Genomic DNA, 27,841 nt, shown 5'->3' on the forward strand with positions numbered 1-27,841 from the left:
TCATGCTTAAAAGTGAAACAATGAATTTTTAAACTCTGTACGGAGGTAGATATTCTATTTAGGGGTTAATAAGGAACCAGTTTGTAATTAGGATTCAAATAAGGGCTCGGCAGCTGGGATCTAAAAGAATAAGAAAATGGCCTCAATGAACCAACTAATCAAAATTTAATTAAGTCCTGAAAGTTCTTAAGCCAACAAATAAGAAATAGTTATTACAGTGTTAATGAGCCCAATGCCTTCTACCTCCCTGGCTCGGCACAGTATTTTTTTGACGGTGGCTCGGGATTACTCAGCTGATTGACTTTCTGGCGGCATAAGATTCGGCTGCAGTCGCTAATCAAAGATGTGTGCGTCTACGGTTAAATGTTTTTTTTTCAGTGGCTCAACTCTTATTCTAAATTGAGTCCAGCAGCTTTAAATTACCCTACATCTGATGTGCAGCTGCGCTGATGCTTTGCTAGAAAATATCAGAAAACTCGGCTTTGCCTGCCGAGCCTTTATTTTACATATTTACGTGGCGCTTAAGGAATCAAATCTAAATGTCATATACAATGAAAACATATTGATGTAATAAAAATCTTGTCTTTAAAGCACGTTGATTTATATAAAAATTGCATGATTCTTAAACAAGCAGAAATTTTCTCAAGTCAACAATGTAAAGTATTTGTTGTGCATGATCGTGGCATTATAACAGCTTTACAAGGATAGGTACATGGAAGTTATGCCTTCCTTACAATTTGATGGCGCAAAATTATGGTCTTTTATATAATAATGATGTGGAATGAGCATCGAAATTAAGTTGTTTTCGTTTACCCATTCCCTGTGTCCCTGTGTCATTATAATGACTTTAATACTTCGCCCACTTCCCATCTGTATTTGATGAACCCTCTTCTCTAGTTGCCTGCTTTTCTTTACTCCATTCCCCTTCATTTTTCATTAGAATTTGACGGCAGCGTCTTGGTGGGACGTAAATCATTGTTTGTAGCTGTATTTGAATTTGATGTATCTATACAAGGAGATATTTCATTGGGATCTAGGGCAGTTTACGGTAAATGTTCCTGGTAACGATTATCTCCAACAATTTATTGTTGTCAAAAAAGTAAAAAATCAACATGTTTTAAATGGACGTACGGACTTTCTGATCGGGATAATAGAGCTTCTACGCTTTCTAAATCGTTACTTAATGTTATAAAAATCACCATGCAAAGTTTTAAATCGATAGGACACTTCAAACAGGTATAATATGAAAAATTGGTGACCAAAAAGTTTAAACATAAACCTATTTTAAGTGGACCTATTGACATTCTGGTAATGATTGTAGAATTACAACACTTCAAACTTTGTGTCTACCTGTTACAGGAATCATCATGTCACGTTTGAAATTGATATTGCAATTCAAAAATGCCTAAATTAACGACAAGAGCTTAATATTATAGATTAAAGGACATACGGACGGACGTACGTACAGACAGACCCTAATTATAATTAAGGTTTGCGTTTTAGAGATATGATTCTATGCATAACTGGGCATTTTTATTAGTTACTCTAATGGTAATGTGTCTTTTTCTTTGCTTTTTCTTTCAGTGCAAAAATTTGACAATAAAAGTTTCAGACAAAATATTCCTATATTTGTTTTTACAAAAATATCATTATGGCTGAAATTGGAAGGCTCAATCAGAGATTAACTGTTTTACTTCTTAACTTCTATGAACAGTATCTTTTAAGGTAGGGGGACAAAGTGTTTCAAAAATCAGCCATGTGACGTCATTGAAATGAGGGAGATGAGAGGAGAAGTTGGAAAGATAACCCGAAGAAAGAGATGGATAATCCCTCATTTTTTTATGACGCCACATGTTTGGTTTTTTGGGACACTTTGTCCTCCTACCTTTTAAGAATCAAGCTTGTTTAAGGAAAATTTGATTCTTTATTCTTGTGCAATACTACAAATTGCAACATTTCCTGCTATTAAATTTAATTTATAATATAAATCATCAATATGTAATCAAACCAATACTCAAACTCTTTGAAAACTTCACATAACCAAAAGAGATGGCGACAATTAACTTTTGAATTTCAACACTTTGAGGGCTTAGGAAAGCAGGGTGTATCTAGCTATCTTTATAAGATTATTGTTAGGCCTTAGTGGTTTCTTATTCAGTTTTGAGTGAAGCGCACATCAGAGCGCCACTTGAAGTAAAATCTTTTGTAGGAGCAGCCTAGGGATATTTATATATCAGTAGCCACGTAAAGGTAGGGCATAAGTTCTTAATTAATAATTATTTTATTCATAAAAGATCTAAGTTTCTTTTATTATTGATTTCAATGATATGTGTGATAATATGGTTTTAAATGAGTGGTGATATTACTAATTAAAAATTAATCTTTTGGCTATTATTAGATCTGATATGTGATAAAAGATTTTAATCTTAACCCTTTTTACATAAAAAAGAAAACTTTAATCCATAATCAATAATAGAAATTATTTCGTATCAATCTTTTAAGATGTCTCAATTTAAAATATCCAAAAATGTTGATTTCATTGTTGATTATTCAAAATTTCAAGTCAATCAACTGATTAGATATTTTAGAAAAATTTGCCTTAGAGCTATGCTGTTGATTTCTTTGTCAGAAATATAAAAAAACGTTATATGGGCAGGTCAGGGATGCATATGTATTTCTATGTTTATCTTTTAAATGTTCTTTATCGCTTAAATGTTACTAAAGTCCCCAAATTTTACCTTTTTTTGGAGGGGGGGGGGGGGGGGGGCGCTTTTCTTTAAGTATTTCTGTTGGAAGGGTGGGAGTAAACTTCTTTAAAATAGTTATAAACCTTCTTAGGACCTATGAGAAGCTACATTGTTAATTAAAATCAATTAAAAAAATATTACATACCTTGCAATGTTTCGAAGGAGTCTCTATCAATATTCTACGATACTTTGCAATGTTACGTAGGAGTCTCTATTCGAGAGGAAAAAATTTCGATTTATTGTGATTTCTCTTGGGAGGGTGGTGGTACCCTCCCCTAAAATATTCAAAAACCTTCCCGGGAACTATGAGAAGGTACCCTGTTAAGGAGAACCCGATCGGTTCAGCGGTTAGCGAGATCCTTCGGTAAAGACACACAAACACATAGACATCCTGTTACTTTAGTATAAGGATTTATTATATGTACACTTCATATAGACTTGGTTACAGAAGAATGTCATAAAACCAATGTTTGTTATGAGTCTTTAGGGTTAGGTTAAAGAAGCTTCACTGTAAAGAAGAACCATATCGGTTCAGCAGTAAACGAGAACATTCACCGCAGACAAAAAATTTATACTTATATATAATATAATAAGGAAAAAATGTTCATTCATGTACCTAAAGTTTATATGAGTGAAAAAAGTTTAAATTACAAACTGTGTTAAGACTTGGCAAAAATTTTCTTTATTCCAATGTTTTGTTATGATTCTGTAGGGTTAGGTTAGTCTGACTGAGGAAGGTCCTAGAGAGATATGGAGATGAGGGTTATTATTTCTTAGCATGGCATGCAAAATAAGAGATTTTACCCAATAAGAGTTTTAAATCAGCGAATATTATTCTATAAATATTCAATTTCAAAGATAGTTGCAGATAATTTGATTCTTTTGCTTTGAAAGTATTTTTTATACAAAAGATGTTTCAAGGGTCGATCTTAAGCTCTTTTTTCTTCCTGTATAAGAAAACGAATCATATTTCATTTATATTTATTTCCATCATGGCTTCTAAACCGATTCATATCCGCTTGATTTCAACCGGTTCTAGACCATCGGAGCTAACAAAAATGGTTTTAATCTTGTAATCTTTCATTTTCTTATCAGCGGAAAGTTGTCTATAATACGATGCGATAAATAACTATTATAAATTCGCTTAAATAAGCAAAATTGTTAAACCCTTTACAACCATTTACACTTTATAGTATAAAATAATATAATTCTTTAAATATCTGAGAAAAGGCGATTTTTAGAATAGTGGCTTACTTTATAATTAACATAAAAAATACATTAAAATTGTACAAATGTATAAGATTTTAATAAAAAAGATTTGTATGTTATATATAAAACATTGTCATGAAATCAAAAATTAACTTTTTAAAAAATCATAAAATTAAAAAAATCCGTGGACACAAAAAACTCCCTCGTAGCTGCCACAGGCAAAGTTCTGGTCTTGTGTTTTGACCTTGCTTGCCACGGCCCGACCTGTTTTCCAACAACTATCTATCTATCCATATTTCTTTAAGCTGTAGCTATTGTTATAGTATTTTACGCTCTTCTTCCCTTAAATAATAATCAAATTTAAAGTTTAAAAACATTTTAGTGTATAACGATTAAGTTAAATCCCCAAATAAATTTAGCAATGTTGGCCTTTGTAATCATTATGGTATTTGAACATACATATGCTTATATTTAGCGTATTATATAATCTCGTATTGCCTATTTTCTTTATCTAACAGCCTATGAAGGTACGTGCATAACAAAAACTTTACGGTGCTCATACCAAATAGCAAATATTTTTAGTAAGTACTGCGAGTTGTGCATGGCTTTGAAATAGATATTATTGATTTTTAATTTTGAGAGATTTCAACTTTGTGTATGTTTAGGCAGCGTTTTAGTGCTTATAAAAAAATGATGACATACTGGGCCTACCATTGGTCAATTAAAATGTATACTGGCCTGCCATTGGTAATTTAGTCTGTGCATTGGGCTTTCATTGGTCATTTGTATTGTCATTTATTATAGGCACTATAAAGAGCTTCTATATCTAACCCAATTAAGAAAATGATTTTAGCTTAATAATCATTTATGTTCATATAATTATTTCCTTATTTTATGTTTTATCTTTTGATTTTTTTTCCTGTCATTATCAAACCATTTACTAAGTATATTTGCGATTACTTTTATTTAATGAAATCTTCCAATTTTTAACATGTACAAAACGGCCTGCTTAATTGCTTCAAGATCCATGTCAGATCTATATAGGAAATAAATGTCTATAAACGAGCTCAAGTTTTCCAAGGAATATATGATTAAAACTCATAGTGCTCCAATAATCCATAATAAACTCTCATTGCCCAGAACGATAAGACCCATTATTTTACTTTATTAAAAATAAATTCATTTTTTTCATTTCATGTTGCTATTTACCTTATATTGATATATTTAATTTCTAATCATAAAAAAGAAAATTTAAATTTATAATATGATAAATTTAAGAAAACTATGTTTTAAAAGAATTCGATTGTGGCGACATTTTGTGTGTTCAAATATTAAACTAAAATTGTAATCATCATCATTAACCCTTTGGTGATGGTAATGTAAAGAAAAAAATATAATTTAAAAAAATCTTTTAAAAATCATTTAAATGATTAAATATTTACTTTCTTTTAGATAGTAATGCCGGGTGAGGAAAATAGATTTATTGAGAAATAGATATGCATATAGAAAACTAGCCAATAGGGAGATAATTATATCGAGCCAACTCTAGTACTAAATATTTGTAATACTATTTGAACCTACAAAACCAATAAAAATACGCCGCCGTTTTTCTTTGCTAATGAAAAAGTATTAAAATTTGTATTATTGTTTGAAATGCCTGTGTTCTATAGAAGCAGTGGTTACTGGTTTATTGGCGCTGCTGACGGCGTTGCAGCGTACCAAGCTAGGCCAATATTGATAAATTATTATTTGGATGTTGCACCAAATTTTAATCACCTCTGATAAAGTAATGCTCATAACTGGCTAAACTGAATATCTACCCCCTTTCCCTCCTCTCCTACTGGATGAACGATCTGACCAATAAATGAGATCTATATAAGCAAGCCAAATTGCCGATAAATTTTCCCCTGTCAATATATCCACGTATACTATATCCATTATGATATCCCACTGTGCGTGCCGTGGCGCGTATATCTCAGAGTTAGAAAGATAACTAAAATGACTAAGAATTAAAATTGGAATAATAAACCTAACAAGTATGATAGCATCCATAAAAAGTAAGGAACATAAAAATCATGGATGAAATTATCGACAAGGAGATTCAAATAGCATTAGATGATTTGTTATAATCAAGAATATAAATATATTGGAGAAAATAATCACGAAACCTTTCTGACGTATTTCTATGTTTTTTGACATCTATAATTTTATACTTTGTAGCATGATTGATAGACAGACAAACATACTACATTACAATCTGGATGTTTATTGTTATGAGAAATCTTCACAAAAAATCGGCTGTCTTGAATAGCAGCTGAAAAATATCACATTTACCCCACAGCGTTGGGGACTGACTGACGAAATGACAGACTGACAGACAAAGTGAATTATAGAAAAGCTTCGCTTTTTAAAATGTCTTACTACTGTTAATACGCTATTGATACAGGTGTAAATGGTCAAAAAACCTACTTTGAATTCAAATGTGGCTCTGCCTGTGGTAGAGCAGCATTTGATGAAAAGAAAACGAAGTTTCGGGTTTCGTCGTATTTTCACAGTAGCCTTTATCCTATTTCTAGCTCATGTGGGGCCTATTTTCTAACCCTGCGGGGCAATTATTAATACTTTTCTAACCTAACCTGACCTAACCTAAAATAACCTTTTAAAAACTACTGTGAAAATGCGAAAAAACCCATAACTTCGTTTTCTTTCCATGAAACAAATAAATTTATGAATAACATTTCGAATATAAGTTATTGCATCCATTTCTTTAATTTCTCTTTATGCCAGATTACCTTATATGGCAGCGAGGTTGGGTGAGTTTTTTAGGCAAATTATTTATTTTTCTATTTGATTCATAAAAAGAAATTTTAATAGACCAAAATAAAGATGATTTTGATGTACTCTAAAGAAGTAATTGGGCTGTTTATTACACTCGTCCTAAAGTTTTTAGGACCGTTTTCTTATTCGTTGGCTCAACAACTTAGGGGACTTTTATTTAATTTTGATTGGTTGGTTCATAAGGTTGAGTGCGAAACCCTTCAATTAATAATAGTAATCTACAGAAGGGATAATTTTGTACATCTTCATTTGGGATGCAATTGTACATCAATTTATCGGCCACAAATGAAAAAGACTATTTTATGATACCTCATTTTGATTCCTACTGGTCTTTGATGGACAGACATACGGACAAGTAATTAAGAATTATATTGTACAATTACATTAGGAAAATCCAAAAAATAGGGAAATTGAGAAAGTTTTATATGTTCGTTTCCACCCACTAACAAATGTCAAATTGGAAAACCATCTTCATAGGGATTTAAAGGAATAAGACAATATCCGATAATGTACATCCCCAATGATGATAAACATAATTACCCCTTCTGTAGATTACAGTTTGTGGTAAAAACGTTTGGACACTCAACTTTATGAACCAACCAATCAAAATTAAATGTAAGTCCCCAAAGTTGTTGAGTCAACTTTGAATAAGAAAACGTGATTATAAAACAATGGGGACCAGTGGAATAGCCAGCCCAATGTCCCCTCCCTCCCTGATATATACCCATTTTAAATGTAAAATTGGAGGACCATCTTCTATTTGGGAATTCCAAAAATTCAACGTAAATCTGCAAAAGAAAAAAAACAAGATTATGCTTATGACGTCATAGGTAATGTTAATTTTGTATTGAGGGTGGAAAGTGGGTCATTGTCAAGTTTAGGTACTTCCCCACTTTTTATTTTTTTAAAGCTGTTGTTTTTTATTTATGCTTAAACACTCCGGGGCTTTTATTTACCCAATATAATCTAACCTAATCTTGAATAAATATCACTTTAAAGAGTAATAACTGGATATAAGATATATCGCATCGTATTAAAGACAGCTTTCCGCTTTTGTGAAAAATTGTCTGTTATGCTATGCAAGATTTTTCAGTATGACTGAGTACCGGTACTGGAAATATTATTAAATTGCCGTATTGGAATAGTCATCAAAATAACCATGACGAAGCAAAGAAACTTTTTTCTTAATTTATTTTTTTGGACAAAGTTTTTCTTGTTATTTATTCAAACAAGGTCACGAAAAAATGCCAAAAATAATCTAAAAATTCTGAAAAACACAAAGGTTTGTGAAAACAAAGAAATATTTGACAGACATATTGACACTGTATGTATTTCTATAGTTTAGTCATGTTTATAATATATGTATCTATTGTTGGTCGCCTTTAAAAAAATCTAGCGTTTGTCGTATCTACTGTTTGACGTATCTAGGGTTTGTCTGTCTACTGTTTGTCTGTCTAGCGTTTGTCGCATTTACTGTTTGACGTATCTAGGGTTTGACGTAGTACCATATTCTAATTTTACAATATAAAATAGTAAGCTTTTTTGTCAACTGACAACTGAACTGATTAGGTTCTTTTTCTAAAAGAAGCTTCACATAGGTCTTTTTTTCAGCTTTAAATCTTTGAGTGGATTAAAGCTTTTTTTGTTACCCCTTTTTTACCCTAGCTGCTTGGGGCACAGCCGCTAGTTCATTCTTTTTTTCTATTTATATTTTTGCTTTAAAAGAGCATTTTTACAGCTTAATAATAAAACATTTCTGTAAAACCATTATTATGCTTATTAATATTATTGGATTTTCCAGATAGTTATAAAAATAGAAATCATTTTCAAATCATCAAAAAATGATTAAAAGAAAAAAATGATATGTTAGAAAGTCTTTAGACAATCAAGGATAATACTATCCACAAGTAGCCGAGCTAACGAGAATCAATAACAACTAATTATATGGTTTGGTAATATGAAATATTATTTTCAAATAACTTCACGATTTCTAATAAAGCATCCATGGACTTTTAAAGATAATTTTTAAAGTAGATGTTAGTTTATCAAAGAAAAGGGAGGGGACATTGGACTGTAAATTACATTTTTACCCAAAGTTTTATATTCACGATTCCTTGTTTAAAACTTTGGGTTTCTCTCATTGAATTTTGGTTTCAAATTTTTTAGTGTTCAAACTTTTCAACCAATAAATTAATAGAGTAATTTTCTGTGCAGATGGAATAACTAGAAGTATAGAGTACCTTCGCTACAAAAAATTGTTGTAAATTGTAAAGTTTACTAGCAATGCGATGATGTTTATGTTTTTGCATATTTTTTCTGATCATCACGTACTTTCTACCTTGTACCTAGTCCTTTTTTTGGTTTTGGACATTTTGCATATCGGATTACTAGCTTACAGCTTAAGCTGCAAACAAACTTTCAGCTGTAGTTTGTCCTTATCCCATTATACAAAGAAGTAAAGTTTTTTTTTGTCTGTAGCTTATGATTTCGATAACTACTGAACAGACTGAGTTCTTCCTTTTATGAAAGCTCCCTGGGTGGTTTTAGGATATTTTATCCTTATATCTAAGTTTGGTTTTAGCCTAGTTTCTAACTCCTTCGAATACAGAGCTCCTAGATGATAGGAACGCACGTGCTATTTTTTTTTATAAATTAGTTGCAGTAATTTGCTAAGTCATAGAAATAAGCTTTATCGGAGACAAAAATGTTAAAATCCTCTTAAAAATTTAATTTCTCCAATTAAAATATTGCGTCTTTATTACTTGTTATTTCATAATTAACTATTTTAATGACTTATAATAAGTATAACAAGATACATAAAATCAATTTAAATTTAATCTTAGTAGCACTTTCTAGCTTGCAAATTTATCCATTTTTTAAGGTTTTACTTTAGGGATGTCACTTTAGTACGTTTGTCCTTTTGGATGTATGTCCTATTTAGGACCTTTGTCCCATAAGGAGGTTTGTCGATGTACCGCTTTTCTGCTTTTACTTAAATAGATATATAATATTGGGATTAAGCCACTGCTTGATTCTAGAGACGAAGTAGTACTAAGCACATTGGGTTTGCTCATAGACGTCCAAGGATTGGGGTAAGGGTTGTTTACCCCACCCCCTCAAACTCCTTTTACCCACTTAAAAAGTTAGATTAGATTACCCTCTTCAAACTTTTGAAACCCATAATTTCACCCCTCAAAAAAAGCTTGGACGTCTCTGGGTTTAGTAACACACCACAAAAAGGTCCTGACCTGTTAACTTTATGAGAAAGTTAGATTGCTTAGGAAGAAAATATATGGAAATATGGATGAGCTAGGAGGGTGTGGGTAATAGACTGGATCAAAATATATACAATTTTTTTGATTCAACAAAGGTATTGCTTAATTTAACCCACTTACTATTGACAGAAATAAATTATTTACATTTAAAAGGTGTAGTGTTTTAATAAATCTTTCAGACTTTAAAATTCTGCTTAATTGTAAAACCAAACATTTCTAGATGTCTAAGTCTTTAACTCTACAAGTAATTTCTTTTGAATATTTTATTTTGTACGCTTTTGAACTGGCCCAATGATTTTGCGAAGGTGTGGTGTTGAGAAATTCCCATCTGAGATGTTTGCAAATTTTTTTTGCAAACTAAAATAATATTGTGTTGTGTGGGCTATCATATCCAGCAGTCACATTTTCATTTTTTTTTATTTCCAGGACAAAAAAATATTCTTTTTTTACTTTATATTTGCAGGGAGGGAGGGGACATTGGGCAGTTTATGAATTACATTATTCCCATAGTTTTAAAATAAAGTTTTCTCATTTGTTGGCTAAACAACTTTTGGGACTTTTATCAAATTTTGATTGGTTGGTTCATTAAGTTGAGTGATTAAATGTTTAAATCACTAATTGTAATCTACAGATGGGGTTATTTTGAGTATCATCACATTGATTTATCATCCATTGTCGTTTCCCTTAAGATCATTGGTATATTTGACATAAAACTAAAATTTAGATAGAAAAAAGAAACGTAATGGTATGCTTACGGTTTGATTTGTTTACATCATCTAAATAAAATCTAAAAAGTGGTAATTACTGACCCATAATGGTAATAAAGACAGGGTTTACATCAATTGCGTGGGGTCATCCATCTCTCCTTTTCTGTCCAAACACCCGGAGTATCGGCTTAAGTAATACCCATCAGACAACCAGTTCTTTGATTGCACGACCTTTTTCTGGAAGTCACAAAAATCAAACAAAATAATTGAAATTCGCCCCACTATACAGTATACATTTTATCTGTTTATGTTTTCACCCCATGTTCCTAGGGTTAATGATTAAATATTTTTGATTATCTAATATTATCTTACACTCTATATTTGAGTTAGATCCTACCTCTAGCAACATATTCTTGTGTTAATTATCTAGTATTAATGCTATAAATAAAACTCTATCACATGTAAATATTCATAATCTGTCATAATCATTTTAATATATTGGCTGAAATAAATATTTCATGTTTTTCCATTGTTGTGAAGCTGCTTTTCTTTGTTTATATTTTATTCTTGTTATTTCTCAAACATTATTTACTAAACTCAGGAATTTGAATATCCTAAAATATTTTGCAGAAAAATGACTCAAATATTTTTTTACTGTTGGTGTAAAACTTTTTTAAAAGTCATTGATTTTCATAGCTTTACAATTTATTTACATAATAATATTATGCATAACATTTTTCTAAATATCATTCTTCTAGAAATATTAAAAACATGGTTGGCAACATTAATAAAAACTGAACAAAAACCAAGCAAATAGGAATTATAAGATAGTAGAAATGCTTTTGAATAAGATTAACAGATTATTTCAAATTCTAAAAAGATATTTCAATTTTCGTTTTTGAAATATGTATCATCTCAAAAATAAAATTAATATATAAATTCTATTATGTAATATACACAAATCAACGCACTCAAGTGTTTTCTAATATAACTAGCGGCTGCACCATTAGCATCTAGGTTATCTTTATTTAAAAAGGTAAGAAGGGAGTAAAAAAAAGCCTAAAACCATCCCTGAGCATTAATATAACCCTAACTGTAGAAACCTTCCCTTTTATTAACATTTACATTAGTGAAAAGGAATGTTGAATAATAATACTAAATATATAGTGAGTTGATATTATAATCAAGTTAAATTCTGGTTGTTGTAAAGTAAATGAACCATTTTAGGGTGGAATTAAACATTTTATTGACATTCTAACCATGTTAGGTATATTTTCTAACATTTTAATACTTCAATTACACAATATGATCGCTTCATTGAGAATCAAGGTATAACAAACGAAGATTAACGCTTGTAGAGTGTCGACCTAATAGGCTGAGCATTGATTTAAAAGCAAAGAATTGATTGAATATCTTTTTTTTTGTTGCAATATTTGGTTAATACATGATACAAGGACATACTTACATTTTTAGGATTTGATTATAGAGATGCTTAAAATATTGTACCTTGTTATTCAAGAAATAATTTTCCAAAATTACGAAGGAAGAGTATAATCATATTATACAAAAATTGTTGTTAAAAAAAGAGAGAGGTTCGTATATAGCCTAAAATCATAATAAATTATAATTTAAAAAAAACAGCCTAAAACCATCTCCGAACCTAAGATTTCCTAACATAGATAACTCAATCATTTAGTGGTTAGCTGGATCTTAACAGACAAACAAGCAATTTATTGGATAAAATAACATCATAAAATTAGGTTATTACGCTATTAAGACAGGAGTCAACATTATGTTAGCACGATTTTGATTGAATGCCATATAATAACATAAACTTTTAAAATTTCGAATTTTATTTCCATAGTTTTCCCTTTCTTCATATAATCAGAATAAAGCCAAACATGCAATACAACTGAAAAATTTAGCATGTTGCTCATTTCATTTATGCTTCCTTTCTTTCTTATTTACCAGAAAACATTTACTTTTACTCGAGCTTGCCAAATTTAGTAAGATAAAAATGTGATTATAGGCAAGTGTCATTTCTTCTGCTTTTTAGTTATGATGTAATTCAACATTTATAGAATTATTTTTCCATTACGGCTTGGAAACTGATTAATATCCGTAGGGTAAGAACATATTCTCAGCAATACTGAAAATCATGTATAGCCTCATACTCATAGGCGTCCAAGGGGGGGGGTAATGGGGCGATTACCCCCCCCAAACGAATTTGGGGGTGCCGTAGGCACCCCCAAAATTATTTTCATTTTACCCCCCCCATTTAAAATTTACCCCTACCCTGGGGTAGGGCACCCCCAACCATTTAGGAGGGGGTATTTACCCCCCCCCCCAAACAATTTTGGAGGGGTAAATACCCCCCCCCAAAATAGAAAATCTCTAACAAAAAAAATTTTTGCGCGCTTCGCGCGCATTTTTAATACTAAATTTTTTATAAAATTAAAATTACCCCCCCCAAAAATTTTACCCCCCCAAAATAAAAAGCTTGGACGCCCCTGCTCATACTACAGACAATGTTCCACGAAAACTAAAAAAAAATCAAAATATTTTACTCTTATAATTTTCATTTTGATATCCGCGGAAATCTGTCTATAATACGATGCGATAAACAACTTTTTTATAATTTGGCAGCAGCCTTTATTTTGCAGCTGCTGATTGTCATGAAATTGACCACCAGCCGTTCAACAGCCTAATGTAGCTATATACTTGGTGGCTAGCAATTTTTAAAGTAATGTATGGGCAAGAAAGCTGCTTTGGATTAAGTTTCCATAATTAAACTTCTGTTTAGAAGGAGGCTTGCCTAAAATAGGCTGGTTGCCGAGCTCTGTTTTCTAAACGGTTGAAAACAAAATAGATTATCTTTTATGGATTATGGAGCTTTTTTAAACAAGATATTAGCAAAAGATTAATTCTATTTTTCAATTAAACTAAAATGTTTCTTTTGACAAAGGCAAATTTTACACATAGATCAGCAATTTAGATACAATTTGAAATATTGATTTGTGGTATTTATAATTTCAAGTTCACATGCATGCAATAAAATAGTTTTATTGTTATATTTGGCTTAATAACCTTATTCAGAAGATTGATATATAAAAAGGTGGTGGGGCTATCGTATATTTAGTGTCGAGGGAAAGAAGGATTGATTTATTTCTCGAGGGAATGTCACCTCCCCCTCTTCAATAACCTTAAATCTTCCCTTGACCAAAACTAAACCTTATTATGAAATATTTAGGATCACAACACATACACAACTTTCTTCAGAGACAAAGTAAATAAACAGAGTTTTTATCAACCTTTGTCATGACCTGTCCCCATATTTTTTTTGTTGGGAACATTTTATCACCCAATTTACCGTTTCAGAGTGGCTTCAATTCATTGTCTGTTGACATTTTTAGCTTGTAATTGATTACATGACGTTTGTGGTCACTAAGTCAGGACAAAGATAGGTCTACAGATGAGGTCATTACAATTGAGCTACGCATCCGTGACTGATTAAAAAAAGTTTATAACATTCTTCTTTATCATAAAGATATTGAAAAGAATCACATATTGGCTAATGTGATTTAACAAAAGATTAAAGTGTTTTCAAAGTTATAATTCATAAGTCGATATTTTCCTATAATATGATTTTGAACACTCTATCAAAATTCTACTTGCAATATTTGGAAATGGTAGACTTTCTGGCTCTGTATAGTACAAATATACTATAAAAACACCCACATAAAGTTTTCCATTAGTGTATAGCAACCCATGGAATGAGTGAATATTGGTTGATTCATTAAGTTGAGTGACCAAACTTTTAACAAATAATTGTAATCTAAAGAAGGGGTAATTTTGTGTTTTTTCATTGGGGAAATCTTATTGTCTTACAAATAATCGTCTTAACACTAAAGGAAAATTCGGACAGCCTTTCAAAGAAGTGTATATTACAATTTTGATTTATTTATCCAAGTCTAAATAACACATGTTATACAATATCTATCCCAAAATAAAACAACAATCAGATATTAGTCCATTTATTCATAAAAAGCGAGAAAAGAAAAATACAAATGTGCAATACCATTCAATTCATTACATAAATAAAATCATAAAAATTCATAAAATCAAAATAAAGTATAAAATCCTTAAAATAGACAATAACCATATCATGCATGGACGAATTTTAAAACTATTCCAACGAACAAGGGTGGGTGAACTACGAAGGGAGGGAAGCTATGAATAAAAGACGCAAACTGAAAATATCAAACAAATTATACAAAACATAACCAAAAACTTAAAAACCTGTATTTCAGGGATAAATATTGCATAACAGCATAATAATTTTCTTCTGAAAATCTCTTTTTTCTGCCCTGCAAATGGTTTGACATTGTTGAAATCGAAGCGACTTAACATCAAAGTTCGTCCGTGAGTCCGTCTACACGTCCTACCAATTCAAAACTTTATTCGAAGATTCCTGTAACATTTAGGGATTATCTGAAAAGCATATTAATTCCACAAGAAATACACCAAAAAGTTCATAGAGAATCTGAAATATTTCAGCTTTTAAATACACAATTATAATGAGATTCAATTGTACTACTAACTTGATTTTTACATTGGCGATTCCTAGGACAATTGGGATTAAATGTTGTTCTTTATTTGAAACTTTTTTATAATCGCCAGATTTTTGTTTAGGCTACATGTTCAAATAGTATTCTAGTAGTTAAATTATGGAAGCACTGACACTTTATATTTAGTAATGTTCGTTTGTCTTTATGTCGGATTTGTCAATTTAGTAGGATTTTAAATTCTAATGTTCTTTAAATTTAAGTCTATTTAACTAATTGGTTTACCTAGCTAGTATAATCTATATGTGATCGGTGATCACAAATTGTGAATCACCGTCCTTGATACACATCAACTTTTTAACTTCCTTGTTATACAATAGATAATTAATGCCCTGTCTAATTTTAAGTAAATTACAAAAAGGTAATAACAAATCTCTAAAAATGCATTAGAAACCCTGTAAGATCAGGTTAATTCGAGTGTATATCTGTTTAAAAGCAAAGCTTTTCTATAACTAAGATCGGTCCGTCCGTATGTCCATGACTTGTTTCGTTATATTAAAATTGTCTATTCTTGTGTGATATAATCATCCTATTCATCTGATTTTTGATATAATGATTCCTAGGACAATAAAGTACAATATAATAGGTAAGGCATCTCTACTGGGTGCGGCACATAAATCCGGACTTTTTTTAAACGGCCATAGCGCCAAGACTACTTGACCGATCAGGAAGTTTGACCCCACTATGAAAAGCTTAGGTATTGACCTTTTTAACCATAAAAATCTTTGGACGATGTAGGACGTGTACTACTAGCTGGCAGCGCATATGTTCAACTAGGCAAATTCGAAGTGCGCAGGTTGCTCATGAAACTTGCCGAAGGTACTGTTAGATACATAAGTTAGGTACTAGAAATTACTAGAGTTCTTTTTTCAAGTTGGCTTGGCCGTAGTACTCCGGCAAATTGACACGTGGCAGATTGTGAGATGTTAAAAACGCCAAAACTCTTGAAAATTTCACGATTCTCGTCTACAGGGGCCCATATGGAACCTTAAATCTCATTCTAGACTATGGGTTACGCTGACAACCCTAGCTAAATCTTCATGCCATTTCTAAAAAGGTATAAAACGTTGTTCTAGCTCAACTGTGGCCCAGATAAGAGCCGCCGTGTCGAAGGGTAGCTTGAAAGATGGGAATTTGGATCCTGCGGTTACTCACGTCCCTAAGGAAATGCTGCCTCCTAGCAGCCCAGATCTTAATCCATTAGACTTTTGGACCTGGAGCTACTTTGAAGCATGCACCACTAGACGTGCCCATACCACATAGACCTCCCCCATTGCCACTATCAAGGAGAACTTCGCCAGCTTGTACAGGGACATGTTGACCAGGGCCTGCGGGCGGTTCAGGGGGCGGGTAGGGGCGGTAATTGAAGCTAGCGGCGGTTTTATTGAATAATCTAATAGTCATATACCTATTTTGCCTCTCAGTTTTTAAAATTCGATAAAATCTTTAAAATTGACGATTTTATGTTCATTTGTTTACAAATTAGAAAAAGGTCGGATTTATGTGCCGCACCCTGTATATTTAAAAAATTCTATAAATGAAAATATACCCTTCTAATGTATCCTGTATTTAAGCAATTATGCAACAACATCATGAAAGTTTTGTTTAGACTTTTAAATGAATGCTTTGCTTATCTAGTTCTGACACCCTACTACATGGATTATTGTTCGTTTGACCTACCTTCTGATTTTAGAGCTTCGCATTTATGGATGTTGTCATCCTTGTTTTTTAGAATGCCTGAGTTTCAAACGGTCATAAAAAGGATTTTAAAATAAGATAAGACTGGTACATAAACGTGACTCAACCTGTCCTTGTTGCTAGAATCGAGGCTTTCCCACAATTATGGTCTGTACGTCAGTGTATAAAAATTTAAATTATACCTGTACAATATTAGATATGAAAAAATAATCTGATCTAAACCATCTAGGGTCCTATAAGAAGCTTCAATAAAATGAAGAACTCAATCGGTTCAGTAGTTATAGAAATCTTAATCTCCAGACAAAAAAAACTTACTACTTTATATAACAGGAATGATTGTTCATCTATAGTAAATTTTAAGCTTCACTTAAATGGATAAACATATTCTTGTAAGAAACTACCCCCTACTTACATGCTCCTAACTTGAAACAACTTGTAAATGTATATACTATATATGTATATGTACTTTATAAGAGATTGGACTAGCCACCCTTCATTTTAAATTCAAATGTACTTTGTTTGGATAACTTAGATTTTCCACTCTGAAACCCCATTTCTTTCATTCCACCTGAAGGGATAAAACAATAGACGATAGATTTATGATTACTTCTCATGGAAATTAGAATTATTATTGGTGGAAAAGTTTAGAAACTTTAATTTTGTACATTCCATAACAAATAAACCCTCAAAGTTGTGTAGTCAACGATTGGATGAACGTGTTTTCAAACTTTGGAAGTCAGTATAATTTACAGTCATCTATGTCTAATCCAAGGGAGGAAGGGAACTATAGGCTATTTATTACACTAAAGTCAAATAAAAACGTTTTATTATTCGTTAGCTTGACAACTTTAGTGACTTTTTTGAGTTTTGATTGGTTGGTTCATATAGTTGGGCGTCCAAAAGTACTAAATGTAATCTACAGAAGAGGTAATATTGTGTATCATCATTGGGCTTGTTCATCAATTTTTCAGCTATTATCTTATTCCTCTAGATCCTTGTTGGAAGTCAGTATAATTTATACACCTGCCACCTACCCCCAAAAACCATGTTAGAAAAAATGTACTATTTGGAATTCATAACAAAATTATAGATACATTTAAAACTTTTCAAAAGCTAAAAATGTTACCAATTTATAATCTGTTATTGCTTTTCTTTAAATAGCAACCTTTGTATTTATATATAAGTATTTTTTTTCAAATTAAAAGATATTTTTCTACTATATTATTTTGTTTTAAAAGTACAAACACAGAAAATAAAGAATATAAGAATTCCAAAACTAATTCTGCATAATGTTATAATAACCAAGACCAAACTTTAGGCGGCTTTCTTGCTTTCATAAACTCACACATAAACACACTCTTTCATTCACACACACACACACACACAGACAAATATACGTGCACACGTATAAATAACTAACTTGAAAAAAAGGGAATGTTGTTGTATATTAAACCAATAGTTATTCATTCAGTTAATCTTGGTCATACTAACTCCAAGCATATAACACACACACACACCTACACACACGCATATATGTATATAAAAAACACACGCGCTAAAGCAACTAACTTCACGTGTGTATGGTATCTTGCTTGGTACCCTAGACACACGCACACACACGCACACACACACACACTTACGACGAACACGCACGAAGTTGTCGTTCTTTACCAAGTGGTTGTCCACCATTCTTCTTTAGTCGGTGTGTGTTAGTCCTTTGAAGCGAAGGAGGTTTTGTGCAGTTACGCTTCAATAGTTAACAAATCTATTGATGTTTAAGAACAAGTTATTAACATAGAAAATAAAATTTTCTCAAGTTCACCATAATCAAAACTTAACTTTGTCAAGGTTAAAAGTGAAAATATTGTATTGATTAAAGGATTGAACGCTATACTAAAAGAGTTGTTGAATCTTGACCTAAGTGCTTGTGAAAGATGTATGCTTTAGAGATTGTTATTGATAATATAGGTGACAGGGTCAGGTAATTACAATATCTTTTTATTAAACAAATATATGTTAGTTACAATATTTATTAACTAGCTGCTACGCCCCTAGAGGCCTTTAATGGGAACTTAAGTTAACGTGTGGTGGCACCCTCCCTTCTTATGACCTATGATAAGCTACACTGTAAAGGAGAACCATATCAGTTCAGCGGTTAGCAAGATCCTTCGCAATAGACAGACAGACAGATCCTGTTACTCTTAAAGGATTAAATTATTTAAAATCGTAAATTTCATAGACTAATAATGATTTAGAATTAATTATTCTCTGTATTAAAAAATGAATAAAAAACTAAATTCTGTGCATTTTGTAAAGAAAAACAGACAGTTATGTCCATAGGTAGCGCTGAAAAAATGTAATAATTAAGAACAAAGCCTATTATAAAGAAACAAATAAGAAAGAGCCAATTTATGTAATTAGTAAATTAATTTACAATTAATAAAATCTTTCACTAAATTATCATGTACTCTTATAAAGTGAAACTAACAGCTGGCTAAAAAAATGATAACCCCTATTTTTTGAATTATGAAAGATAATTAAAAAGAAATTACACACAGATAAAAAAATATGACAAAAATGACTCTAGGAACTAAAAAATATCATTCTGTCATTTCATGATTTCGCTTTGACAATCAAAAGTTATTGCAAGTCATAGTTTATTTTTTTACCGGACCTTTAGAAAACACCTTTACGTACTTTTATATTGACATGAAGTGAAGTCTAAAATAAATGTGTTGAATACTTTTTTTCGTGAAATGGGGTTCTTATTAGTAGTGTAGTTACTTTATAATTAGGAGTTTCTCGCATTTGCAAAGTTTAGACACTACAGTATCTATGCAGTCTAGATCTGAATTTTCCATAAAATAACAAGAATTCAGATATCTACCTTTGACTTGTCTAAATAATGGTGTACTGCTACGCTGATAATTAACACTTTTTTCTTTCTTTTTAACACACAGAAGTGCTTACCTCTTATGCTATTAAATTTAATATCTAAAATCTTTTATGTTATAAATTTTAAAGCTTTATATAGCCCGAACAAAAGATTAGTGCGTTTTGTCTTACTTTTGAAATAAAATCCATTTATATATCCCAGGGAAAAAGGAACAATTTTGATCAATCAATTTACTCCCCCACCCCCTCCACTTCAAGGGCTACATTAGACAAAATCTTACACCTTTGAATGAGAAAAAGACTATCATGAATTATCCTATGCCCGTATTACCGTATAACCCTAGCTAAGCTGTATTAGAATTATTGATAACAAAAACTTTATAATAAGAAAGACATATTTCAAATTATAATTGAAAACTAATTAACTCCTATAAAGAGATAATCGATGTAAAGTTACTTGGATGTGGCACCATATTTTCGCCTACTATTATAAAATGGTCTTTCCAGCTGGCTAATATAGAGATACCCCCCCATCCCTTCTTCTCCTTCTGGAGGAAAAAACTGATCAACAAATGGGGACTAAAGAAGCAACCTTAATTGACTACAAAATTTCCCCCATTAAATTATCCACATATGTTATATCCATTAAAGAAAGAGTGAGTGAGAAGGGGGCATCCCCTTTCTCTGTGAGGGGGGGGGGGTGAAGATAGAGAAACTAAAATAGTGAGATTAGATTTTTTACATTTAAATATTTATTCCAATACGAAATAATATACAAACATAGTTAAAACATAATAATAATAAAAAGATAAAATTAAGACATAAATCGATCCACATAGAACGAATAAAAGAAACAATGTGTATGTTAGGCTTAGTTTGATATGAAATTAATAAAATCATATATTATATTGTTATTCAAGCCAGCATTATGAAGGAGTTTACAAGTAAATTGAGATAAAAGAATAGAGTGTGCATAGAAATTGTTGTCATCCCACTTAATGAAATCGTCCTCTATGCTTATTTTTAAAGATCTATCTTTTGCAACTAAAATTAAATGGGATAATTGTAGATAGAAATCGTTTGAAAAGCCTTCATAAAACATATTGTATAAGTAAAAGTTTTCTTTTAAAAAGATGAATTCTGGCTTACTATCATTTAGAACATAATCTAGAAATAATGCAAGTTTATGTATAAAATAGGTAGGAAACACACAGAAATATAGGGCATGTTCTGTTGAACTTATTATATTACATTTTGAACATAAATTTGAATCAGTTAATTTAAATTTATATAGTTTATTTTTACTATTTAATGTTCTGTTCATTTGTTCAAGGATAAAATTTTTATAATATAAAATAATTGGCATGCTAAATATTTTTTTTAACGACATAGAAAGCATTTCTTTGTCTGGAATATATAACTTATCACTCACTCTAGTTTTTAGTGCAGGTAGCTCACATGAGTTTTTATTTCTATGAATTAGTTTAAAATGGAGAGAAAATACAGATTTGTTCTTTAAAAAAACTGTTCCAATTGGAATCAAAAGTAGCTTTGCTCTCTTCATGCTAAACACACAATCTCTAGGAAAAGCTGTTTTTGTTGACTCTACTAGTTTACTCAATTTATTTATTAAAGAAACATCTCTAATTATATTCGATAGATCAGATTTTATGCATGGCAAAAACAATACTTTTTCATCAATTTTTCTTGTTTCAAATATGGAAGCGATGGTTAGCTTCTTAGTTTTAAGTATTATATTTTCATCGTGTTTATTAAAAGGTGTTGAAATATTAGCAAAATTGGATGAAATAATGGGGGATTGGAAAAACGTGGATGGTTCATGTTCTAAATCATAAAAAAACTCACTTAGCTTATGAAAATAATTACCACCTGCACATGGATAAAGACTCTTAAAGAAATTTTGATGCTCAATTATTGTTTTATAACTAAATGTAGGTAACATTGCTTGAATGTTTAGATGTTTATGTTCTAAAATTAAGCTAATGGTAGTATCATTATGTTGGGAAGAAAATCTTAGACAATTCATAAAACTATTTAACCATATTGAAAATGCTTGGGTGTCAGGTTTTAGAAAGTTCAAACCACCCTGAGTGAAATCTTGTTCTATACGATTTTGTGAAATTTTATATCTGTATGATATTTTTCCATCAGGATTTCTACTAGACCATAAAAACTTTGAAATAATTTTCCAAATTGATTTACAATATTTCTCGTCAGGGGGATAAATTCTGTATACATGGTAAGCACAGGCTGATAATAAATGGCTACAAAGATTGCGTCTTTTAATCAAATTATAACTGCTTTTTAGAGGAATTGACTTTGCTTTTTTTTCAAGTTTACTACATAATTCATCATAAGTATGAATTCTTGCTAAATTTTGATTAAAGGAGAGGTAAATTCCAAGATGTTTAAGTTTGTCGACAATTTTCCCTATAGAAGCAAGATCGGGGGGGAAGGTGCCATGGGTTAAAATTTTTGTCTTACTAAAGTTTATATGAAGCCCGATACCTTTCTCAAGTTTGTGCAATAACTGTTTTAAATCATTAACATCCTTATTTGTCTTCAATTGAGAAATTAAAATAGAATCATCAGCAAAACTTTTAGGTTTGGTATGTTTCTTTCCAATCTTATAGAAAATATGCTTTAATTTTTCGCTGATTAAGCATCTTATAAATATATGGTTTGTAATTATAAATTTACTTCCACTGGGTGGGTCACCTTGAGCTGACCCCCTTTTTAACTTGTAGAATTTGGAGAATGTTCCTTTTATAGCTACTCTAAATCTACCGTTATTTGTAAGTTGATTAAACGTTTTTGCAAAACTACCATTGGGAAATATATGCAATAAGATTGAGTCAATAACTGAGGGTAAAATTGTGTCAAAGGCACGTGACCAATCAAGTGCAATGATTTGAGCATTGTCCTTCTTTTTAACAATGTGGTTTATGGCGGCTGTAATGTTAATTGATGCATTGGACATTGTTCTGTTAGGAACAAAGCCAAATTGTTGACTATGAATAATTTTATGAAGATGGACATTAAGTTTTTTATTCAGTGCCTTAGACAGAATTTTATACACAGTTTCCAATAACGCTATGCCACGATAGTCGTCAGGTGACAAAAGGTCACTATTTTTCTTGGCAATGAAAATTATATTTCTATCTTTTATGAATTTAAAGGGGCTTTGATCAATGTCGATATTGTATAAGTTATTCAAAGCTCTTGTTATAAAATTTGGAAAAATATTAATTAAGAACTCAAATAGAATTTTTGTTTCTGAAGTAATTCCTGGGGCAGAACAGTTTTTCATAGACTTAATTATATTCTTAAACTCAATAGATGTAGAATAAGGAGAAGTAAGACTTTTAATTTGCGGAAATATTTCATCTAATGTCAAATCATAGTCCTCTAGTAAACCCTTTAATTCAGAGGGGGGGATGTTTTCAGGGGACACAATTTTGGCATGATTTTCTGCAAATATATTTGCTAGTTTATGGGGACATGTTACTGTATTACCATCAATTTTTAATTTGTAATTCTGCTTCTTAAGATTTGGAATATGTTTAAATGTATAGCTATTGTTTGCCCCATCAACTTTTAATCTTTGCATATATTTAAATTCCGCTTGTGTAAAAACTAGACCTTTGAAATAATCTTGTTGGGTTTTTACTAGATTTTGGATTTGATTTAATGTATCTCTGGAGTTATATCTACTTAAATTTTCATACAACATGTTAACTTGCTTGTTAAATTCTTGTGTTTTATGAAAATTTTTCAGTTTATATTTAGAGAAAAAACGATCATGTTCATTTTTAAGATGCTTCAGAAGTTTAAAAAAAGCAGTTGTATCTTTATACTCGAGGCTATTAAATGACATTTCATTATCTAAGCAAGTTGGGTTTTCAACATAAAATTCTTTAGACTTTAATAAAATGCCAGGATCTGCGTAATCGAACAAAAATTCAGTAGCTTTTTTTTCTAGCATAGAGGTAAAGTCCTTATTTCGAAATAAATAATTTTTCCATTTAGGAGATGTATATACGTATGGTTTTTTAAAGCTAACTGTCGCATGCATGTGGTCACTAAAGCTATTGTGCTCAAATCTTATGGAAGTAAAACCATCGAAATTGACAAAAAAATGATCTATATTGCTAGTATGTAATTTTTTATTTCGAATAGTGGACCAAGTATATGCATGATTACTGCCTAATTTGTCTGCTAGATCAAACAAGTTAAATTTGCTTAGAAATTTTTGTAACCGCTTAGCTTTACAAGAATGGTGAGGTGAATCAAATGATATATTGAAATCACCATATATGCAAAAATTGCTTATATTATTGTTTACAATGAATTTTTCGATTTCAGAAAGAACAGTAAAACACTCCAATATGTCGCATGGGAGATACACTATAATGTTCTCAATATATTTTTCTTTTATCTTCAGTCTAATGTAACATGCATGTTTTGATGAAATTACTTTAAAATTTTCAGTTTCCAAGATATTATGAGAATATAATAGTATCCCTCCTTTTCCTCCTGACGTTTCCCCGATGTAACTACAATTATTTGGGAGATTTGGGGTATTTTTGCTAGGTTTTAATTTTGTTTCTAAGAGAGCATATAAGGAAGGTATGCCATTATTGGAGTATTCCAGTTCTTTGATTTTGTGTGAAATCCTATTTAGTCTATGCCTTTTGCTGTTACTTGAGAGGAGCCCTAGACCACGACAGTTAACAAATCTTATGTTAAAAGAGGAGTCAAATTGCATTCTAATCTTAACTTAAAACTAATAATATAACTATATAATAATAAGAAGAAGGGGGGGGGGAAGAAACAAACAATGAGTGTTCCTATAAAAAAGGGAATCAAAAGCCAAACTTTTGAAATTCTTAGTCCAAATTTAAATATGAGAATTGGCTTTGGACAACAGCCAAAAATTTAAAGGCAAATCAATGAAAGATTCTCCTAAAAATGCAACTTATGTAAAAACATATTCTACATTTTAAATCATCATATTACACATTGTAGCTATTATAAGTTAGGCCTGGATTTTGCTGTTGGTTGTAGGTTTGTTGGTGTGTCTGGAAGTTGCTGTGGTTGTATCCCTGCGGGGCTATGCCAGTGTGTAGGTGGACTGGTGCTAGACTGGGGTGCTGTGTTACTGTAGGAACGCTTGTGATAGGATATAATTGTTGGAGGGGAGGGGGGGATGTGGAGATGTGGGTTTGCTGTGGTGGAGAGTATAGAAAGGGGGAGGTATTGTGATGATCGTTGGAGGGAATATTGTAAAACTGTTTTTTTGTGGCATGGAGAAATGGGCTAGAAGAGGAAGAGCGTCCGCGTTTACTTTGATGAGTACTGTTGATAAAAGGGTTAGAGTTTTGATAATTGTTGATGCCGTCCACAGAATCTGAGGGAGTGTTGTGTTTGTTAGTTTTCTGTTGGATGTTCCTTTTAGGGTTGATAGAAGTGTTTGTGCTGTCTAATGACTGAATGTGTTCCATAATCTTTCCAGTCAATGTTTGAATGTGGATCTGCGCTTCCTCTGTGTTAGTGCTTTCCTGAAATATATGTCCGTTGCTTGCGCTGTCTGGGTTGATAGTTCGACTCTCTATATACTTGCTCCATGGTCCATTCTCAGTAACTTTAACAGAATATAGTGGGATTATGGATTTGTCTTTTGCCATAGAGAAATTCATAATAGAATAGGCAGTAATTTCTTTGTTCTGTTTTGCCAAGCTGAGAATAGAAGAAACATCTCTGACACGTTTCTGTAGTGTTGGGAAGCCTGTTAGGGCGTATTGAACAGTTGGCATTCTCTTACCAGCCTTGTCACAAACAGATTTCAGTATTGAGATAGCTTTATCACTTGCAACTTCAGAACTGAAGTATATATTCACTGGATAAAGGGATTTCCCATTCACAACTTTAGGCTTTAATTGATATATTTTCACTATAGCCTGGCTATTACCAAACAATGCCATAATCTGTTCACTGTGGCTTCCTCCATATTTCCACGTGATTTTGTCGACATGAATGAGGTCACCTATGTTCACGATGTGTCTGGCTTTGTGGATCTTAGCAAGTTCTGGTTCAGAATTGTGAGAGTTGAGTGTGCAGTTGGGTTTGGGGGCGTCGTTGATACCTAGGATATCTTTTATTCTTTTTATGTCTGAGTGACAAGTAGAACACTTATCTGTAGATGTGTTGTTGTTGACCTTTTCTAGGGCAGTAATTCTGTCTTGGAGTAAAGATATTACCTTCAGAGCTTCTTGGAGACTTGCTCTTACTGATTTAACAGAGTCATTTTTAGGGGCAGTTTTGGTATCTTTAGACTCTGTAGTTAGTGACTCTATGTCAACATCATTAGACATATTATTTTTTTCAAGAATATTTCTTGTGATCTTATTAAACATTCTTGCTGAGGATAATTTTTAATAATATTATAAAATATGATGAAAAAATATAGAAAATTGTCTTTTATCTATGCATTGATGGTCAAATGCTTGGTTGCACTATTTTTATTTGTATCACTTAGTTAGATGAGGGTTATGCAATATTGAAAATATACTATGTTAGGAGCTATTAGATCATTATATACTTTGACATAGATCTAATTACACACTTCAAAATAAGATGTGCCTTTCTTGGGAGCACATGTGCAACTGTAGTGAGATTAGATAAAGACTAAATTATTATGTGAAATCTATTTTATTGTTCACAGCTCGAGTTAATTTTATTTTTACCGTTTAAATATTTAAAAATTTTAAATTTGATCCAACTTATATTTATTGCTTAGAGCATTTTTTGGCCTAAAGCGCCTTTCTAAAAAAACACTGAATTAAAAAAAGTAAGGTCTATTTGGGCTAAACCTATATGTCTGATATTTCGATTTTTTGTGTAACAGATGTTTAAAGAATTCTAAAAAAATGAGAAAAAAAAAGTTACTTTTCCTCCGACCCATCTCCCTTATTTATCAAGATTAAAATAATGACCAGGTCTTATTTTAATACATAAGTATTTTAAAATAATTGGGAGTGGGGGTGGGGGGGGGGGAGGGGGGAAATCGTGCTTGACTAGGCATTTTGAGGGAAACCAACGAAAAAGCAAAAGAAAGTATTTATGTATTTTTTTCTCATTTGATTACGTACAGTCAAATTTTTATAATAGTTATAGAGTAGTTTCAAAATTACAAATCTGTTAATTTCTAAATCCCAATATATATGTATGAGAACAAAGTAAATTGTTAGTTTCATATCAAGAGAAACATTATGAGATTTTGGTGATTATCTCTAGAACAGTTAGTTGACCAAATCCCAACAACCCCCCTTCCTTCTCCTTAAAACTTTTGAATGTGTCCGTTTGTGTGATTAACAATACTACATTTTCTGCTCAGTTGAGAACTACCCAATCCAGAGACGTCCAAGCTTATTATTTTAGGGTGGTAAAATAAGTGGTTTCAAAGGTTTGAGAGGGTTAATCTAATGTATTTCAAAGATTGATGGGGGTAATCAGAAAACACCCCTTTACCCACACGTACCTTTGGATGTCTATGACTCAACCTAACCTAAGTAAAGATAAACTGTGTCTACTCGCAAATCAATCTTACCAAACTAATTAAACATATAGCATCCCCCTTATTTTATGTGTTGTCAAACAGGTGTTCTAAAAATTATTCACAATGATGATAATTGTTCTTTGATAATAAGCTTATACTTAAATTGCAAGATTATAAAAGATTAAACAGAGTGTGTTTCTAACGATAAAACATACTTAAATCAAGATCGTCATCCAAATGGAACCCAGTAAAAGTGTCGGACTGATTA

At 31.5% G+C, this 27,841-nt stretch overlaps 1 protein-coding gene across 1 annotated transcript in view; it reads left to right on the plus strand.

The window, feature by feature from the left end:
- Nucleotides 1-2,124: 2,124 nt before the first annotated feature.
- LOC145309170 (patched domain-containing protein 3-like) overlaps nucleotides 2,125-27,841 on the plus strand; it is an 83,606-nt gene continuing 57,889 nt past the window's right edge. Inside the window, exon 1 of the mRNA XM_080150322.1 lies at nucleotides 2,125-2,250. The gene's annotated coding sequence lies outside the window, so the exon portion shown is untranslated. The remainder of the gene's footprint in view (nucleotides 2,251-27,841) is intronic.

The sequence above is a fragment of the Acartia tonsa genome, chromosome 2 (genome assembly GCF_053477335.1).
Source record: "Acartia tonsa isolate MP-2025a chromosome 2, ASM5347733v1, whole genome shotgun sequence".
Lineage (NCBI taxonomy): Eukaryota > Metazoa > Arthropoda > Copepoda > Calanoida > Acartiidae > Acartia > Acartia tonsa.